The sequence below is a fragment of the Balaenoptera borealis genome (genome assembly GCF_965194805.1).
Source record: "Balaenoptera borealis genome assembly, chromosome: 3".
Lineage (NCBI taxonomy): Eukaryota > Metazoa > Chordata > Mammalia > Artiodactyla > Balaenopteridae > Balaenoptera > Balaenoptera borealis.
The window spans coordinates 14,163,836-14,185,717 of record NC_138866.1 but is presented as its reverse complement, the minus strand read 5'-3'; the positions used below and the strand labels follow the sequence as shown (position 1 = coordinate 14,185,717).

Sequence of the window (21,882 nt, the reverse complement as noted above, 5' to 3'; positions counted from 1 at the left end):
GCCATGGGCTATAGTGTTTCCACCCTTGTTTTGAATACTAAGTGGGAATATTCCACACAAGTCCATGCAGCATTCCATAAAGGTTAAAGGTACTTACACTCTCTTACAGGCTTCTGAATCAAATTCCCCATGCATTCCCTGTGGAAACATGTGCAGTTCTTTTATGGACACAGAGGGGTACTTAATTACATATGTATATGTGCTCTACAACCACTCTAATAATGGTCTGAGAGTAACGTGAGCAATAGATATGCTTTAATGAACTGAGAGGATAAAGATCATGATCTCTGGTGTACAATGAACCTGATTTTTCCTACCTTTCTAATTTATTTAAGTTAATATCACCCTTAAAGTTTGAATTATCCTGCAAGAATGCAGGTTCATTAACTCCAGTTCAGCTTGTGCATCATCTTAATGGGACATATTTTGTAATGATGTAAATCACAAAACAGTTCTGTGCTCCAAATGACCTGCATATTTCATTGAAGTCATTACAAGCAGTGCATACTAGTAAGAAAATGGATGTTATTATTTAAAGATAACTTACACAGAGAAAAAAATCCAAGGAAGAAAAACTAAAGCATGGTCTAAAAAAAGAAAGTCAAAGAATATGCTGGTTGCAAAATGTTATCTCGAAATCCTTTATATGCCTTGCCCGTGCACTCTCCACCATGAACAGACTACCATGAAAATTACCAATTTGACCGTATACAAAGATGGGGGGAAAATGTAACAATGCCTTACACTTTTTATTTTTCTGTATTCATGTATCATATTGGTTCTAGAAATGCCATTTTCGCCTTTGGCATCTCAAAGGCAAATTGATGGTCCCAAGCTGGAGAATGTCTACTTGTAAAGGACCCCATGCACCAGCAACTTCCTAAAAAATGATGACTTTTTCCAAACATGCCTCTTGCTCGAGGCAACATTTTCTTTTAACAATACAGTTTTTGGAAACTTTCCCTCTCTTAATGTTACCACAGTCTCCTTGTTGTCTTGTTCTTTCTTGTTTTTCCTATTTGTTACTTTCTAGAGACAGAAATGTCACCTATTTGTCTAATGGGATTCAGAATGATTTTAATACTGTTGCTCTTTTTAGCTCAGTCTATTACTTGCCTTCAATATATATATCATATAACACAATAGTGTTGCACCATGTCAAAAGCTATGATGCTTTTTCTTTAATGGGTTATTCTTATAGCAATTTAAGCTGAATACGTAAATCATTATACTCTAAGTTATTCTTATCTATGTACATAATTTATAAAAACTATGCCTGTTATTGTGTGAATCATTTCCTAATTGAGTTAGGACCATCTGTAGATGTCTTTGGCTCTAAGTTATCCGAAGGATGCTATGTTGTCAGCAACCATTTTACAGTTTACTCTCCCACTGTCATGAGTAAACATCACTGGTCTCAGTATTGATTGCTAGAATATCTCAGCCCTAACTTCATCATCATGCTCTTCAAATGACATGGAAGTGTTTTTTATGGGCACTCTTCTCCTTCCCAAACTCTCCATTTTATCCCCTGGAATCCCTATTAAATGCTAAGCAAATTTCCTAACATATTCCATCACTTCACAAAATAGTCCCTCCACTTCCTAATTATAACTGAAATCTACTCTCCCTCAAGGCCATGGGTGTTCTTTATAGGACTCTTCAGCAGCTGTTCATTCTCACAGGATTGACATGTGAATAGGCCAGGAGCTGGGGGTGGTGTCAGTGCAAGAGGGCTTGATATTCCCTTAGCTTCTCATTGTGGCAGCCAAGTCATTACTTCTCTACCTTCATCTGGGCTTTGCTTCCTCTTTGAACCTCGTGCCATCCAATTATGTAGCATTTTACCACCCCTCATGTCTGTCATCTACTGGTCCAGAGGTTAGCATGGTAGAGACACTTCACAAATAGGGAAGGAATTTATGAAATAATCAATATAATTCCCCAGATTCATCAAAGACAATTCAGTCCCTCCATCACAGGTACCACAGTCATTTTAGGGGTTCTTGGTTTCCAAGAGGGTAACCTGTCTAAAATCCTTACCTCACACTTTTTCACACCTCAACTCCAAAGATTTATACCTCCACACTCATGATTGTACTACACTTTACCATCATCTAGAGCACTTTACTAACTCAAACACTTTAAACAATTTAAAATTCTTGAAGTGTGCTCCAAATCAATCCCTTACTGTCCTTACTTTGTTCCCTATCAAACCATCTACCTAAGTGTTTCTCTGAATTTTGATATCTGCAAACAACTTTATGGCCATTTAGAACACATGTGGATATTCAAATGTAGGCAAATTATTTTTTAAAAGATTAATCAAAACTTTTAGAGTGACTAATGAGGTGTTTTATACCAATGCTCCTTCTGAGAAAAATTAGAAAAGCTGAAGCAAATATTAAACACACACACACACCCAAACTCTAAAGATATCATAGAAATATCAAAGCAGAGATAATTTGTAGGATCAAGATTTGAATAAGGGAAAACCCAAAGAGGTAAGCCTGGTATTTGGAGTGGAGTGTGGCTGAGAAAATGAGAAAGTAAGCAGAGATATTAGTGGTCTCATAGATTCAAGAAGTGCTATGAATACACAAGCAGTATGTATATACATATGCTTGATAGTAAAGCTGCTAAAATACAAAGACAAAGAGATACTCTTAGATGCCTCCAGAAGAAAAATTATATATGAGCTTCAAAGAAGCAATACTATAGGACTTACAGCTGACTTCTCAACAGAAGCAATGAATCCAGAATGCAGTGGAATCATATCCTCCAAGTACTGAAAGAAGATAGCTGCCAACCTAGAATTCTATGCCCAGCAAAAATATTCCTCAAAAATGAGGATAAAATAAAAACATATTTAGGCAAGTGAAAACTGAGGGTTTTTTTAGCAGCAAACCTTCTCTAATGCAAATGTGAAAGAGAAAATTTTGGGAAGAAGAACTATGATCCTAGATGGTATTTGCAGAAAAAGAATGAATGATAAATATGTACATAAATTTAAATATTTACTCTATGAAGCAATAGTTATAATGTCCTGTGGGGCTTGAAATATACAGATACAATTGAGGTACATTACAATAACAGCCCAAAATGTGAGGGGTAAATGGACTTAATGTATTTTTAGTTTCAAGTATTATCAAAGAAGAAATAAAGTAACAATTTATATCTTACTTTTTTTTTAACATCTTTATTGGAGTAAAATTTCTTTACAATGTTGTGTTAGTTTCTGCTGTATAACAAAGTGAATCAGCTATATGTATACATATATCTCCATACCCCCTCCCTCTTGTGTCTCCCTCCCACCCTCCCTATCCCGCCCCTCTACGTGGTCACAAAGCACGGAGCTGATCTCCCTGTGCTATGCGACTACTTAGCACTAGCTATCTATTTTACATTTGGTAGTGTATATATGTCAATGCCACTCTCTCACTTCATCCCAACTTCCCCTTCCCCTTCTCCATGTCCTCAAGTCCATTCTCTACGTCTGCATCTTTATTCCTGTCCTGCCCCTAGGTTCTTCAGAACCTTTTTTTTTTTTTTTAGATTCCATATATATGTGTTAGCATATGGTATTTGTTTTTCTCTTTTTGACTTACTTCACTCTGTATGACAGACTCTAGGTCCATCCACCTCACTACAGATAACTCAATTTCATTTCTTTTTATGGCTGAGTAATATTCCATTGTATATATGTGCCACATCTTCTTTATCCATTCATCTGTTGATGGACACTTAGGTTGCTTCCATGTCCTGGCTATTGTAAATAGAGCTGCAATGAACATTGTGGTACATGACTCTTTTTGAATTATGGTTTTCTCAGGGTATATGCCCAGTAGTGGGATTGCTGGGTCGTATGGTAGTTCTAATTTTAGTTTTTTAAGGAACCTCCATACTGTTCTCCATAGTGGCTGTATCAATTTACATTCCCACCAACAGTGCAAGAGGGTTCCCTTTTCTCCACACCTTCTCCAGGGTTTATTGTTTGTAGATTTTTTGATGATGGCCATTCTGACCAGTGTAAGGTGATACCTCATTGTAGTTTTGTTATATCATACTTTAAGTAAACCAGGAATGCATGTTGTAATCTATTGGGCAACTACTAAAAAGAATAGTTTAAAATACATAGATAACAAGTGGAGAGAACTGGAAAATGTAATAACAAAAATGGAATTAATGAATAATAACACAAGGAAGAGAGAAAAGGGAACATAGAACATGTGGAACAAATAGAAAACAAATGGTAAGATGGTAGATTTAAATCCAGATACATTGGTAATTACATTAAATGTAAATTGACTACATTTTTCAGTTAAGAGACAAAAAATTTGAGACTAGATTGAAACAATGACATACTGTTTACACTAGTCACATCTTAAGCATAAGGATACAGATAAGTTGAAAGCAAAAAGATAGAAAAATATATACTATGTGAACAAAATGAGAAGAAAACTGATGTACTATTATCAGTCAAAGTAGAATTTAAAGCAAGAAGCATTACTGGAGATAATGAGGGATACTTAATTATATATCTCTACAAGACAAAGTTAAAAGGAGAAATAGATAAATCCATACACATAATGAAAAATTTTAATATACTCCACTCAGTAACCTGATAGAGAACCAGACAAAAAAGATCAGTAAGATATAAGTTAATTGAATAGCATGAGTTAAGAAATTTAACATAGAGAGAACACTTTACCCAACAACTGTAGAATACACATTCTTATCAAACATATATGGAGAATTTATTATCCATATGGAGAAAATTGTCCATATGTTGAGCCATAGATTTAAAATAATTAAAATCATACACAGCTTCTCAGGCTGCAACTGAATTTAATAGAATTTAATAATAAAAAAAAAACCCCTAGAAATCCCCAAAATATTTGGAAATTAAGGAGTATAGTTCTTAATTAGCATAGGTTAAAAATAAAGCATAATGCAAAAGAGAAAATATTCTGAAGTGAATAATAATGAAAATACAACATACCAAAACTTGTAAGATACAGCTAAGGCAGTGTTTAGAGAAAATTTTTATCATTAAATGCATACATTTGAAAAAATAAAAAGGCTAAAAATGAATTAGCTAAGCAACCTCTCAAGAAGTTAGGGGAAAATAGCATAATAGACCCAAAGAAAGGAGAAGGAGGGAAATAACATAAATAAGAGGAGAAATTAATGAAATAGAAAACAAACATATAACAAAATCAGCAGAGTTTACAGAGTTGGGTCCTTGAAAAGTCCAAAAAATTTGATAAAGCCCTAGACATACTGGATCAAGATGATGCCAAAAGTAGCTCTACCAATTCACATACTCCACCAGCATTTTCTCAGAGGATCCATTGCTCTAATTGACACTTGGTACTGTCAGGGTTTTTGGTTTTTCCTATTTTAGGCATTTTGGAGTGTATGTAATGGTATCTTGTTATGGTTTTAATCTTAGTTTCCCTAATGGCTTATGTGGTTGAGCTCACTTTTATATATTTATTTACAATTTGTAAATCATAGTTATTGTTTATGTTTTGTTGCAACATTTAGATGTTGGATGTGTTTAAAACAAACATACCCAATATTGTATCTTTTTCTTATGTCTTCAACAAATTTTTTAAAAAATCAAGCATAAAATTGAGAAATCTTCAAACACTGTGCTGAAATCATTTGGACTTGAGTTTGTATTTCTAGAAAAATCTAATGTCTGGTCCTCTGCCTTAAGAATTGTGGTGATGGGCAGTGAAATGATTAGTGAGAAAAACCACTTGGTAATGTAAAATGACTTCACTGGCACTATTAGTGTCATAAAGAAATAACTTTGTCTCATCCTTCATTTAAAAATGTTATGGGTACCAGCCCCCCTTCCGGCCCGCAATGGCCAACATGCTTTCATGTGAAAAGCAGAATCTCTGTTCAGTGTCCATTTTGTGTGTTGCCTGACAAAAAGAAGCTTGTACTCAGTGGAGTCAAATAAATCACATTTATATTTTTCTCTATTTTATTCAGCACTTAGGCAGTTGGGTTTCTCTCTTCTTTTGAGGCAGAAATTGGCACGTAGGAGATTTATCTGGGGAGTGCTCTTGAGAGGAACACCTGTGGGGTGAAGGGAAGGATGGTAGACTGGGAAGAGGAGAAGCTGAGCTGCAGTGTAGCCACTGCTAGGTCTCAGCCGACCCCGCCGGGGGCTCTGGAGCTGGGATAGCCATTCAGAGTTGCTCTGAGTTGGGGCACTGGGGTGGGGCCTCTGTACCGTGGTGACCAGCCATTGGTTGTGGGCTGACCTGAAAAAGGAGCATGACTTTGAGTGGGATAGCTCTCTCCAACCTCGGCTATTCCATCAGGGCAATGCAGCCTGTGGCCACTGCCAAGGCTGATCAAATTCACGAGGCACATTATTGAATATTCAAACGCTCTGTGGATACAGCCGTGCTTGGGATGGCCTTTAGGAGTTGCATCTTTTACTTAAGTTGTCCAGCTCTTTCTTTGCTGTGCTTATAGGCAGTCTTGTATGAATACTGAGCCCAAGATACCTACCCTGTTGACATTGTGGCTTATGGAATACCTTACGTGCCCAAATGTAAGGCAATTGTGTATATAGGCAATACTCTATGAGAAAATATGGAACAAAAGCCTTCTGGCAATTTGAATATAATATAAACTTTCAGGAATGCAGATGAAACAGCCAAATAGCTATGCATAATATTTACTTTAATTATGTATATTTAAAATCTCATGTTATAAACTCTCATGCGACAATTTTATTCCAAGTCTTTATATGCTTTACCATATCTGTCATCACTGGAGTCAATTTTTGAGTTTTCTAGAGTTTTTTAGAACACATCACCTTTGTTTCCTTCTAAATTGTTTAAGATACAGTACTTTTGGAATCTCTATATAATAATGAGTGACCTTGGAAATTGTACCCTAAGTTAAAAGTAGCCATTTAGTATTTGTGAACTCCATAATCACTTACTTTATTACTTCTTAAATTGTTTGTCTTTTTTTTCTTGAAACAATTGACATATAACTTTGTATAAGTTTAAGGTGTACAATATTTTGATTTGGTACATTTATATATTGCAATATGATTACAACAGTAGTGTTAGTTAACACCTCTATTATGTCACATAATTATCATTTCATTTTTATGGTGAGAAAATTAAGATCCAGTCTCTTAGCAACTTTGAAGTTTATAACACAATATTGTTAACTATAATCACTATGCTGTGTATAGATCCCCAGAACTTATTTATCTACTAGTTACAAGTTTCTTCCCTTAAACAACATCTCTCCTATCCCCCCAGCCCCAGTTCCTGGTAACCACCATTGCAATCTGTTTTTATGAGTTTGGCTTTTTTGGATTCCACATATAAGTGATATCGTACAGTATTTACCTTCCTCTGTCTGACTTATCTCACTTCTTAAAGTGTTTTTAAAAGGTTTATTCTCAACAATTTCCAACACACGTGACCGAGAGGTCATTTTACTATTAATAATTACTAAATCTGTGTTAAAGTTTTCTTTTTAACTGATGCCATAACTTACCACTATAAGAATATTAAAACAACGTCTTCTCCCAATGGTGTTATTATTGAAAATAAAGCAACTCAGACAGCACTCTGTAATATGAGAGACTTTGTAAAGATTCTAACTTAAGGCAACAGCTTCTTTTCTGAGAGACCATCTGTGGGGAAAAAAGACCTTGCATTATATTTGTGTGTATGCAGCAACCATGAGCTAAATGAAAACTTTTCCTCTGTATAATGGTTTCCAAAGATAAACAGATTGAGAGCTGCCTTAACTTCTCAATTCCACTGTTAAATTTATCTTTATCACATCTTCCCTCTAGTGTCAGAGGAAACTTAGTGAAGGTAGGAAAAAGAAGAACAGATGCGTCATTCAAAGTTGCATCTTGTGGCAAAGACGGTCTCATTATTGCAGCGAAGCTGGGAAGGTGGTAAAACCAAATAAACGAAATGACAAATTGCCGAGGAAAAGAAAAAAAGAGAGTGAGCGAGTGGCAACATTCCTTTATCAGAGAAATCAGTGATGTGTGCCGTGTCAGTGGCCCTCCGCAGGGGAGAGGCCAGGTGACCCAGGCTCGGTCGAAAGCCCATGACTGAGCCCAAATCCCTTACCACAGCGACCCACCTGCTGAAGCTCCTCTTGAGGACATCTGCCTGCCCCCAGCACCACCCCTGGTTCCTAATTCCAATATCCGTGTCACAGCCTTGCTCCACTTGGCTTCCCGGCAAAGGGGAGGGATCTCTGGAAACACACTCCCCCCTTAAATTCCCTAACTCACCTTCTACACAGCTTTCCTCTTCTCCTTCTGAACTCTCCCTTTCCATCTTTTCCAAGGAAATCTCTCATGATTTACTAGTAAAAGTTCTTGTTCCCTAGAATTCCACTGTCTGCCCTCTGCTTAAACTGCATACTCTGCCTAAGCACACTCACTTATCCCTGTAGCTTTATTTGTTGCCTGTAAACTGAGACCTTCCAGCCAGATCGTTTGGGTTTAAATCTCAAATGAACCATGTTCTAGCTGTAGCATCTCAGAAATGGGTATAATAAAAGGACTGATCTCACAGGACTGTTTAATGATTAAATGAGATCATACATACAACATGTTTAGTACAGTGTCTGGCACATGGTATAAAAACACATGAAATGTCAGCTGCTCTTCTTAGTGTCTATTTCCAGCCTCTATCTCCAACCTGAGTTATCTTGCATATTATCATTTAGATGTCCCATAAACACTGCAGATGCAACAGGTTCCATTTAAAACTCATCATCCCACCCTCTCCATCTCACTGTCCCCGCTGTCACCCCATACACACACCCCTAAATATATTCTTCCTTCAGTAACATATCCTAATGTCAGATAGCATCCTTGAGATGGAGAGCTCATGTTCAATATTTCACTTTGCTAAGTTATTTTGTTATTTTATTTAATGCGATCAGTATCCATACATGTGTTTGAGCCCGAAACCTTTGCCTGATTCTTAACTCCTCTTTCTCCCTCCACCCAACACCCTCCCCTTGCTCCAAATTAAGACTTAAGGTAGCAGAAGAGCCACTCCAGACAGAAAGGACAGCGTGTGCAAGCGCTGAATGGGTGCCACATGTTTGTCTGACTTTCAAAACTGTCTGCTGCCAACACACAATTTCAAGAATGTGTGTGGCAGAATTACAGGCCGAATAAAATAATACCTAATATGTTGTGTCTGTATGTGGTCATTTTTTAACGTGCTTGAATACATTGTCTTATTTGATGTGCACAAAAATCATGTGAGTTGGGCAGGGAAGATATTACTTTTCCCATTTTAAAGAGGAGGAAATTGAGCCCCAAAGGGGCCTCAAAGACCTGCTAGAGGTGCATGATCTGAGATCCGTGAACAGAGGAGCAGCTCTACCAGTTTGTGGACCTGTGCTCTGTGCAGTGTGGCCACCTCATCCGACAGTGATCGGGGTATCAAAGCTCATATCCAAACAACTGCCTCCAAATCAAGGGCACTTGCTGTCTGTATTACTCAGGGTTCTCCAGGGATACAGAACCAACAGGAGATATGCATGCATGCATGCACACCCGTGCATACACACACGTCTTAGAAATGGGTATAATAAATGCATAGATCATATAGTATACCCAGTGTCTCTCTCTCTCTCTATATATATATAGATAGATAGATGATAGACAGATATAGATATATACATATATTTATTGGGAGAGAGAGAGAGATTGATTTTAAGAAACAAGTTCATGTGATTATAGATGCTTGGTAAGTCCAAAATCTGCAGGGTAGGCCAGCAGTCTGGAGACCCAGGGAAGAGTTGATGTTGCAGCTCAAGTCTAAAGGCCACAAGCTGGCAGAATTCCTTCTTGCTCAGGGGCCATCAGTCTTTGTTCTATTAAGACCTTCATCTGGGACTTCCCTGGTGGTGCAGTGGTTAAGAATCTGCCTGCCAATGCAGGGAACACGGATTCAAGCCCTTGTCCAGGAAGATCCCACATGCCGAGAAGCAACTAAACCCGTGCGCCGCAACTACTGAGCCCACACGCCACAACTACTGAAGCCCGCGTGCCTAGAGCCCATGCTCCGCAACAAGAGAAGCCACCACAGTGAGAAGCCCACACACCACAATGAAGAGTAGCCCCCGCTCGCCGCAACTAGAGAAAGCCCACGCGCAGCAACGAAGACCCAACGCAGCCAAAAATAAATAAAAATAAATAAATGAGTTCATTAAAAAAAGAAAAAAGACCTTCAACTAATTGTATGAGCTCCCCTCCCCAACCCCACCGCTCCATGATGGAGGGTAATCTGCTTTACTCAAAGTCCACTGATCTTTGAAAATCATAAATCATATCTTGTCACTTCCCTGCTGTAGATCCTCTAATGCCCTTCCAACACTCGAATACAATCCAAATTCCTACTGTGCCCACAAGGCTCTCCTTGGGCTACATTCCAAACTCTGTTAACCTAGATTACAAACCTTCTCCTGAGTCTGTCCCCACCCACCTGGCTAATCCCACCAACACCACTCCCCATTCCTGCTTCTTCCCTTTCAGGAATCCCTGCACATGAAATTAAGATAATTCAAGGAAGGCATAATTGTGGGACTGTGTACAAAGTGTTGGGTGGGGTGTAGGAAAACCACAGAGATAGTGCAGTGCCTCAGGGCTGTTATCACCTGAAGGAGGGAGCAGTTACAGGACCTTGGAAGAGAAAATGGAGAGGTGTCCCAGGACACCACCAGCCAGCCAGAAACCCCTCCACAAGGACCTGAACTCACTTCAGGTCCTTCATCCAAATCTCCTCCATCCAAATCTCCTCCTGGAGCTCCCCATTGGCTTCACCACAACTGGCAGCCGTAGAGCACACTGGTGCTCACCAATGTAGTCCCTGCAAGTCAGTCTCCCTTCAGAGAGGAGGGGGCAAAGGGTGGAAGGTAGACCTCAAGGAGCAAATGGAAGGAACAGGGCACAAGGTCCTTAAACAGGTCCAGCGATCTCTCGAGGGGGCGTGACATATGAACATCCTTCTATCTGGGTCACCTTCCTCCTTCCTGCCCTCTCCCTAACACTCTCTCCAACTCTGATGTCCCTTCACTGGGCTATGTGTCCCTGCCACGTGTCAATAACACCCTGAACCTCCCCTTATCACACTGAATAGTAATTATATTATCTGTCTCTCCTACCCTGTACAACTTGTTCATAGTTATCTACCCAGCAAGTTATCTCTGTGCCCTGCACATAGGCACTCAATTTCTGTTGTTGAATTGAATTAACCAGAATTATTTTATGTTCTTTTTAAAAAAAAAATTTATCGAAGTGAAACAGGAGAGAAGGGGGCAGGGTACAACATTTGAAAGAATGGCATAGCCCAAGGACATGACATAAACTGATTAGAACCAAATGGATCCAAGATGGCGGACAAGTCAACTTCCACTAGACCTTGAGCCTCAGTATACACTCATTGTAACACATCAGCAAGCTAAATGACACACCCACAGGCGCCATGACAGTTCCAAGACTGACCATAAGGATCAAACACTGGGTGGTGGCCCAGTTCCTGGAAATCCCTGCCCCTTCCTGAAATAGCTGGAATACTCCTCCCACTCATTAGCCTATGAAATTACCCACCCCTATAAAAACTGACAACCCCATACCCTGGTGCCTTTCTTGCCTTCTGAGATGGCCCACACTCTGTCTGTGGAGCATGTTTCTCTCTAAATAAACCCACTTCTTACCTATCACTTTGTCTCTCACTGAATTCTTTATGCGATGAGACATCAAGAACCTGAGCTTCATTAAATCCTGAAACTAGGTGTGTGATCTCAGTTGGAAGACTGTGGGTTTAGGTTGGGTTCGAGTCCTGCCACGGGGGTTCAAGTCCCAATCTGAGGTGCACGTTTTCAGAAGTATAGTTGATTTATTGTAACATCTTACAGAAAAACCCGAAAGAACTTTTTGGCCAAGCCAATACAATGTTGTGTTAGCATCAGGTGTACAGCAAAGTAATTCAGTATGTATATTCTTCTTCAGATTCTTTTCCATTATAGGTTATTACAAGATATTGAATATACTTCCCTGTGCTATACAGTAGGTCCTTGCTGTTTATCTTTTCTTTTTTATAGATTCATTTTATTTATTTTTTTATTTTTGGCTGCTTTGGGTCTTCATTGCTGCGCGTGGGCTTGTCTCTAGTTGTGGCAAGCGGGGGCTACTCTTCATTGTTGTGCGTGGACTTCTCATTGCGGTGGCTTCTCTTGTTGCGGAGCACGGGCTCTAGGTGCATGGGCTTCAGTAGTTGTGGCACACGGTCTCAGTAGTTGTGGCTCGCGGGCTCTAGAGAACAGGCTCAGTAGTTGTGGCACACGGGCTTAGCTGCTCCGCGGCATGTGGGATCTTCCCGGACCAGGGCTCGAACCCGTGTCCCCTGCATTGGCAGGCGGATTCTTAACCACTGTGCCACCAGGGAGGCCCCTATCTATTTTTTATACAGTAGTGTGCATCTGTTAATCCCAAACTCCTAATTTATCCCTCCCCCCACCCCATCTTATGTTCTTAACCTCTATTTTAGCTGTAGTTATGTGAAATAAAATTCATATTTTATGGCAAGACAAGACAAATTTAAACATAAATTCTTCTCTGCTCTTGGGCCTGCCTCTCGCCCCACTGTGCATTGTGTACCTTCATTACCCATGGACCAGACCTCCCCCGTTGGCAGAAACACCTGCTCAGCCATAAAGAGCAACATTCTCCCAGCACCAGCAAGACAACTCCTTAAAAGATAACATTCCTGGACTTCCCTGGTGGCGCAGTGGTTAAGAATCCGCCTGCCAATGCAGGGGACACAGGTTCAAGCCCTGGTCCGGGAAGATCCCACATGCCGCGGAGCAACTAAGCCCGTGTACCACAACTACTGAGCCTACGCTCTAGAGCCCGTGAACCACAACTAATGAGTCCGTGAGCCACAATTACTGAAGCCGACGCGCCTAGAGCCCATGCTCCGCAACAAGAGAAGCCACCGCAATGAGAAGCCTGCACACCGCAACGAAGGGTAGCCCCCGCTTGCCACAACTAGAGAAAGCCCGTGCGCAGCAATGAAGACCCAATTCAGCCAAAAATAAAATAAATTAAACAAATAAATTAAGAAAAAAAAAAAGATAACATTCCTCCTTAATCTTGTAAGAGGTCACGTGACCCACCAGGATTACGCTTAGATCTGGATTATGTGAACTGTCAATAATACGTCATTTGACGTACAGCCCTCTGTCTCAAAAAACTTATATAACTGTGCCTTGATTTCTAACCGGTGGAAGAGTCCTCAGAGCTTTCTGAGATGCTCTTCTCGGGTTATAATCCTCAAATTTGGCTCGAATAAAATTTTCCATTTCTTTCTTAGATTGGCTGATTAATTTTTTGTCGACATATATAATACTCACTGACATCCATATTCTTATCACATGTTTGAGCAGATAGGCCAAAGTATTAATTTATACATATTCAAGCCACAAAGATACTGCAATGTTATTGTCAGCATTTTAAACAACCAATTCATTATCTTTATGTATACTCTTTTCTACAATATGCACTGTGGATAAGACACTTACCCTCTTTAGGCCACTGGTTTTTTCATCTGTGATAAAAGGGAATTTGGCCAGATGATTTCCATGGTGTCTTCCAACTCAAAATTTCAGAGGTTTTAAGTGAAGGGCTGCATAATCTCCTTAAACTCGGCACCCACGTCTTACTCGTGGTTGTGTTTCCAGCACTCAGCCGAGGGTTTGGCACGCAGCAGGGACTTGAGAGCACAGCCCAGCTGTGGGGTGTCTGTGCTCAAACCCAGCTCTGCCACATTCTGGCTGGATAAACCTAGGCCGTTACCTTACCCCTTCAGAGCCTCAGTCTCCTCCTTTGAAAAGTGGGGCTAATAAATGGGATAATGTTGGCAAAGAGCTGAGCACAGAAGCCAACTCACAGTAAACCATCATGGAATGTGGATGACTGTACGAGCCAGTGAATCTGGGATGCTAGACAAATTGCCTAGATTAAACTGTGCACTATTTCTTCAGTATCATGTTCTCTAAAATACTGAGTGATTAACATAACTGTTCCTACTCTCTAGTTCGTAAGTAGATGTAAATTAGTGCCTGGCATTTGTGCCAAAACACCAGATATTACTAAGATGTATGGTTAGTAATTATATATACATTTACAGTAGGAGGCATACACTAAATTTATCTTACTTTTTATGTATAAATAGATACATAAACTGATTATTACACATTTAAATGAACAAGAGGCCAAACATTTGCTGAAAGTTTTTTGTGGGCAAGAATTTTGTTTCTAATAAAAAGAACTACTCGATTATCATATTGTTACCTAATTATTCCCGAACAAAACAGTCTGAACTTTTATTGAGTTAAACCAGAGCTCAGGAGTTATATTATCTTTCAAACCAAGTTTCTGACTATCTCAATAAATAAGAGAAGGTGTAACAACAAATGTAATTATCAAATGTGACTATTTCTGCCAATTTTTTCCCTTAACTGTTTATGCTGTCGGTTTTGCCCATCTGGTTTTCATTTGAGAATAGAAATCACTAATCCCACAAACCATCCACTGATTTCTAATCCTAGAAAAGACTGGTATTACTTAGCAGCATAATATGTTTTTCTTTCCTCCTGTGGAAATAAATGTGCAGCTTCATAGTGGATTAAAAAGACAATTGAGAAATTTCCTATTATAAACATGTATGGGATCTTAATTTCCTAGTATAATAGCAGACAGACGAACATAATTAATTATATTTTAAATGCAAATTGTTGACAACTGTTCATCTGGTTGAAATTATTTAAGCCACATCAACTCTAAAGAAAGTCCTCCTTTCTAATTCCTATTTTTTTATAAAAATAATTCCATAGGCTTTTCCATACCCAGCAATCTTTTAAAAATTTCACATGATATTTAAAGCGCCATCGCTGCAACCCCCATAGAGACATCTAGGCAAATATAAGTGATTTATATGCAGATTTCAACCTATTTACTGAGCTTAATAGTGAGAGACAAAATATTATATGCAAAATGCGTTCATTTAAATTTTTGATCAGATCTTTCTGCTGCTTGATGGAATGAGAGAGTTATCTTGGTATAGGAGTAAATACATTTCAGAATAGAAGTCTCATACCACGTTTATCTGTAATGAAAGACCTGGACAACAATGTGGCTAGATGATCCATCAGTTTCACTCGTCTTCTTTTTTTTTTTTTTTTTTTTTTTTATTCTATGTTTATTTTTATTTTTATTTTATTTATGGCTGTGTTGGGTCTTCGTTTCTGTGCGAGGGCTTTCTCTAGTTGCGGCGAGCGGGGGCCACTCTTCATCACGGTGCGCGGGCCTCTCACTATCGCGGCCTCTCTTGTTGCGGAGCACAAGCTCCAGACGCGCAGGCTCAGTAATTGTGGCTCACGGGCCCAGCCGCTCCACGGCATGTGGGATCTTCCCAGACCAGGGCTCGAACCCGTGTCCCCTGCATTGGCAGGCAGATTCTCAACCACTGCGCCACCAGGGAAGCCCTCACTCGTCTTCTTGATTGACAAGTGTCACTGCAATGTGACGCAATCCTGAGATTTCCATAGTCAGCACTGAAGTGGCTGAAATTATGACAGCTCTCAAACCAGCAACGCTGTGGGACCCACAGAGGTCACCTCACCCATAGGATGCCAGCCACATGTGGTATACAAGATAATTTTAGGAATTACACACACATTGGTTGAAGTTACAGTTACGTTTGTGTATCAATGTGTATTAGAAAAAAACATAACTAGCATATTGAAGCTATGATTTCATAGATGGTAGGTATTACTTAGGAAAAGGATCAGTAATTAAGCAAAAAGTGAGTTGATTAAAGAAAAATATTAACAAAATAATAGTGCAGGTGGCATATGGAAATGACAAAAATAGTGATGGCCATATGTAAGAATGACTAAAATTTAGAAAATACTGACCTACTCCAACCCTTAATTGTATAGGTGAGGAACGTGAGGTCCTGAATAGTTTTAAAGGTTTCCCCAAGATCCTATGGCTTGTCAGAGGCAGTTTGGGTTCTACAGTTTACAGCCCCACACTCTATGTATTGCATCTAAGATTGACTATCTTGCCTTTCCAACATTTATTTCAGCCTCATGGAGCACACACATCTTTTTCCTGGAAGAATGGGTCAAGGAGAAATTCAGATAAATTCTCAAGCTATTTATGTATTTGATGTTGTTCCTTTTTACGGAACAACGGTTGTCCGATGACAATGAGTACAGTTGTCATTGGACCCGAATAAAAAGTGCTAATGAAAGCTGATCTCACTTTCAGCTACATTTTTTAATTGAATAAATTTGACATGTAACACTGTGTCAGTTTAAGGTGTACAGCCTGTTACTTTGATATATTTATATATTGCAATATAATTGCCATTGTAGCCATATTTATCACATTATGTAATTATAGTACAATATTATTGTCTATATTCATCATACTGTGCATTAGCTCTCTAGGGTTTATTTACTACTCCTCACAAGTTTGTACCCTTAAACATTGTCACTCTTATCCCCGCCCTACCCACCAACCCCTGGTGACCATTATATTCTGTGGTTTTTTTACAGGTTTAACTTTTTTAGATTCCACATATAAATGATATCATTTAGTACTTGTCTTTCTCTGACTTATCTCACTTATCACGGTGAGCTACATTTAAACAGAGTAATATTGATTAGGTCTGTGTTGGTAATTATGAGTATAGATGTAGACTACAAGAATGGTAAGTTTATAATCCTCTGTACATTTTGTTAAACTAACTTGTGAGCTTTCTTACTAAATTCAGCTACGCTTAAAATTTCACTTTTATCCAACACACCGAGGCCTTTGGACATTTTTGCTTTGTATGTGAAGGATATTCTAAGATATAGATTCTATAGTTTCCTGAAAATGGGGGGGGTGGAAGTGGGAGGAGCCCACATAAATGTCACTGTGCTCCAAGTGATGTGCTGGAGCCATTTTCTACCAGCCCGTGAGCATCACTCCCCACCCCCCTCCAGCGTTCAGAGATGTCACATTGGTAGCTTGAAATCATTGACCACAGTGGGAGTATTTACACCACAGTAGCTGGCAAATGCTACAAATCAGTGTTTCTTCATTGAGAGAGTTGACTGGCAAACATTTACAAGGAAACCACTTTTTTTGAGGGTGAGTGGAAGGCAGGCCCTTTTAAAATGAGGCTTGGTGGTCTCTCCTTTCAGCGGTGGCATGAGAGCAGAGTACGAACTGCAAACTGTGGCGGCCGGAATCCTGGCAGGACAGGCATTTAGAAAGTTTCTTCCCCTCTTTGACTGAGTACTAGTTGAAAGAAGTGCAGCCGAAACTGTAACCAAAGGAGGTATTACGCTTCCAGAAAAATCACAAGGAAAAGTATTGCAAGCAACGGTAGTAGCTGTTGGATCAGGCTCTAAAGGAAAGGGTAGAGAGATTCAACCAGTTAGCGTGAAAGTTGGAGATAAAGTTCTCCCAGAATATGGAGGCACCAAAGTAGTTCTAGACAACAAGGATTATGTCCTATTTGGAGATGGTGACATTCTTGGAAAATATGTCAATTGAAATATGTCACTATTGAAACGGCATCACGTGAAGCTGCCCATTCCACTGAAGTTCTGAAATCTTTCATCATGTAAATAATGTTCACATTTCTCTGTGTAAAATAAGCTAATGATATCCAAACTAATGACATCCAGTGTCTCTAAAATTTAGTTTCAATGTATTGATATAAACATTTCCAAATAAACGTATATACATGAAAAAAAAAAATGAGGCTTGGGTGCTTTAAGGAATGATACGCAAATTAACTTTTACACCTGTTAGGGAGTAAAAGAGACAGCACCACCCCTGCTCTAGGGAGCAGGTGAATGGAGGATGCAGAGAGCCCCTGACTGTGTTTTCTTTGCTTTCGGGGGACTATGGTATAATTTGAGCCCTGAGGAAAAAAACACAGGTCCAAATAATCAGAAATGGCTTTTCTCATTATTCTGCTGACCAGAAAGACCCTGCCTAAGGCTCTTTGGAAAGTAAAGATGGCAGGTAATGCCTTCTTCAGAAAGAAATATTTCTACATAAAAATCCTCATGAATGGGCTAGATGTGTGCCATCCCATAGAACTTCCTGCAGTGATGCAAATGTCCTGTATCCATGCTGTCCAGCAAGGTAGCCACTACATGCAGCTTATTTAACCCTTGAAACGTGGCTAGTCTGTATTGAGACGTGCTGTAAGGGTAAAATACACACTGGATTTCCAAGACTTAGAATTGAAAAAAAGAATGTAAAATACCACATTAAAATGTTTATATTGATTACAGGTGGAAATGACGATCTTTTGGATAGATTATTAAATATTATATACTATTATTAAAATTAATTTCACCTGTTTCTTTTTACTGTTTTAACGTGGCTACTAGAAAATTTTAAGTTTAAATTTAATATTTAAATTAATGCACACATTATATTTTTATTGGACACCACTGAGCTAGATCATGAAGTTCTGAGTCAGGTGCTATGGAAGAGAGAAGGGTATAGAGAATGAAAAAGGAGGGGCAAGGAAAAACAAAGCTAAATTGTGCACACCTCAGGAGACGGATTTTGTAATGCAACTTCCCCATCCACACGGAGTGTTAGAATGTTGGGAAATTGCATCACAAGTTGCCTGTATGTGGCCTAGGAGGAGAGGGAGACACACCCAAATATTTAAAACCATGAGCAGTATGTCTGAGTGTCAAGCAGAACCTATATTCCCCTTAAACCTCCTTCCTTTGGTGGATGGGATTAGGACATGGTTTGAGAAGTTTCTACAGAATTCTGTGAGAAACTAGGCTCAAATTTTCAGTCCTGCTTCCAGTAGATGTGTCCTATTTCCAGCCCCAGTCTGAGAAAGAACATTGTCGTGTTTGAGAATTTACGTCAGATCATCACCTACCTTGAAATCCAGAACCTCTCTTTTAGATGGGGAACCATAAGGCGTAGACTAAGGTGTAAGCACCCTCAGTAAATCAGGAGGGCTGAGGCCATATAGGACTCAGATTTCATTATTTTAATCTCACGTCTTCCCTTTCTCAAGAAGATTTAAGAAACACAGCACAGTCATTCCAATACACTTGACATCCAAGACCTATTTTTTGGTCTGTTTTTTAGAAGTAGGGGTGGCTTCTGAATCTGTCATCAAAAGCATCTCATGGAGGCCAAATGCTGCAGCCAGCAGAAAAAAGTTTAATTTCAACATATACAAAAAAGGAAAGATGGGGAAGGGAAATTTTTTTCCTACTGCATAGCAATCCAAACTTTCAAGCCTTCAGCCATAAAGGATGTGCACCTTAATGAGACAAAAGTCATGTTCTAATCAGGAAACTTTGATCAAGTAGAAGTTAAATAACTTCCCACCTGCAAAACCATGAAGAAGGAAGCACAACAGGAAGCCCTGAGCGGTAGCGAGGCTGGTACACAAATCCTGACTGTCTCTGCACGCGCCTTCTGGGACTTTAACATTCACCCAGAGAGTGGGAACTATAAAAATAGACGACATGTTTCTGAAGAAGTGAAAGACTTATTGCATAATGGTGGCAAACTCTGTCTGCTAGAACAGAACGACTCTGCATGCAAACAGAAAACTAAAAAATAGCTACCACTCTAGACAAATGTATTTTTGAAATATTCAGCCTCCAGAAAAATGTATGGCTGCATTAGCAGAGTGAAAGCCTCATCACCTGATATTGGGAAAATGGAGTCACCTTCCCTAATCCACAAATCTGGCCCATAAATCTGGCTAATTCATGTTGACCCCTCCTGAACTGTAAGTCTCAGAGTTATTTCTCTCCTCTTTCCTTCCTTTTCTCTGTAAGACTTGTACATAAATAGAAAGGAAATAATTTGTGAACAGAAAATATCGATTTTGGCAGAAGTCCTGTAAGGCAGAGATCTACCGTTTCCTTCATTTTCATCGTGGGGAACGAGAGGAACGAGGGAAACATCCAGACGCAGATGCAACTGTCAGATTGAAGAGGCATCTCCTCTGGTGTCTCCTTTGCTCTCTGCCCTCCCCTTTTCCGTGTCCCCTCCAGAGTTTCATGCCGACTGCGTGAGTCTCTGCCCAACCCCTTCTTCCTTGATGACTACCCATCTGCTGATTCACCGACCCTTACAACAAATATTTATTAAGCAACTAATATGTGCAAAGCCTGGATTAGATGCTTAGAGAGGGGGCTTTGGGGAGGGAGAGAGAGATGCAAAGACAATTAAGATATAATAACTTTCTTAAAGGAATTTAAAATCCAGGGGAGATAAATATGAAGACTGTAATAAAATACCGAGTATATCAAGTGCTGTGATTGTGTGGCAGGAAACCTGAAAATGCCCTAGGATAGGGTTTGTCTCAGAGTGCCTGGAAGTCCCATGGGATGCAGGTGGAAGTCTAAATGCCCAATGAATTGAGAGGCCTTTTGGGAAAAAGTAAGGGGGAGAAAGATTAGAGGTGCATAAGATGGCTGCAAATTCAGTGCTTCCGGGTCAGAGTAATGAGACACGCTCAGTGCAACGGGGCTGTCAGCCGCATCCCTGAGTCTTACAGGGTGAGGCCCAAGTGGACAGACTCCTTCTATCAATTACATGCCCATGGGGGTATCTATGGCCCAAGGTTACATTGTGTCCTTGCTAATAGACCGACTGCATCTCCCTCTGGAGTTATTGTTGGAGCCTATACAGACATGACACTGACCCACTGTTCTAAGCAGCTGGACAGCCCAGCCAGGAGCTGGACCAAAGAAGATGTGTAAGAGGACAATGTGCATCTGCCATTGTGATTGTCAGCAGCAACCTGGTGGCCTCAGAAGATAGTTCCTTTGAAAGGCTTCTCTTTGGCAGGCGTCAGCAATTGTGCCTATAGCATCACAGAGAGCAGAACAGGAAGGGAGAAAGGAGAAGGAGAAGGGAGAAAAAAAGAGACCCTGGAGGGCAAGGCTAACTGCAGATGAACAAAACTCAGGTGCCCCATGGAGCCTGTGTTCTTTACAACCTGAATGTTTATTGGGCATCACCCATGTGCCGAGCATTGGATTAGACCCTAGGGCCACAAGGACCAACCAGTCAGACACTAGCCCCTGCCCCAATGGGCTGACGGTCTGCTGGGGGCAAACAAATATTAACTCATACTTGCATAAATGATTATTTCATTGGGTAAGTGCTCTGAAGGAAAAGCATCGAATTGGGAAAGCATAAAGAAGTTAGGGGCAAGGTCATCTGAGGGGTTATAAATGCTTCCTTGAGGCAAGAAGTAGTTGGGCAAAGGGAGTTGGATGTAGAAGTTCCTACAATCGCAGGCAGGGACAGGACTGGAAGAAAGCTGTTGTGACTGGTGTTATGGCTCTGTCATTATGCCAAGTCTGGGTACCCTGGAAAAACAGGGTACAAAACCTATAAAAAGGGACTGTGGGGACCCATGGGCAATTGACTTGCAAGAACTGAGAAGCCTTCTTAGAAAAGGTGGCCTTTTATCTGAGCTTTGAAATATGAGTAGGGTTTTGACAGGTGGAGGATGGAGGCAAATGGCATTCCAGAAAAAGGAAGAAACAGTAAAAGCAGACACTAAACATGAAGGGAAGAGATGAGCAATTGTATATCTATACCTATATCATATATATATATACACACACATCCCAATACCATGAGGTAGTTGTTATTTCTGTTTTGCAGATAGGAAATGCAAGGTCTAAAAGATACAAAGGTTGGAAAGACTTGCCCAAGGTCATCAGAGTCTTAGGTGATAGAGCCCACATTTAAACCCCAGTCTA

The 21,882-nt window shown here is 39.9% G+C and overlaps 1 long non-coding RNA gene and 1 pseudogene across 2 annotated transcripts in view; both read left to right on the top strand.

Moving 5' to 3' along the window:
- The window catches only part of LOC309624946, a 436,224-nt gene that overhangs the window by 267,579 nt on the left and 146,763 nt on the right, over positions 1–21,882 (top strand). The gene's annotated exons all lie outside the window — the stretch shown is intronic.
- LOC309624943 (10 kDa heat shock protein, mitochondrial pseudogene) lies at positions 2,415–18,170 on the top strand (annotated as a pseudogene). The gene is made up of 2 exons (XR_014249963.1): positions 2,415–15,251; positions 15,584–18,170. The product of XR_014249963.1 is annotated as a 10 kDa heat shock protein, mitochondrial pseudogene (transcript).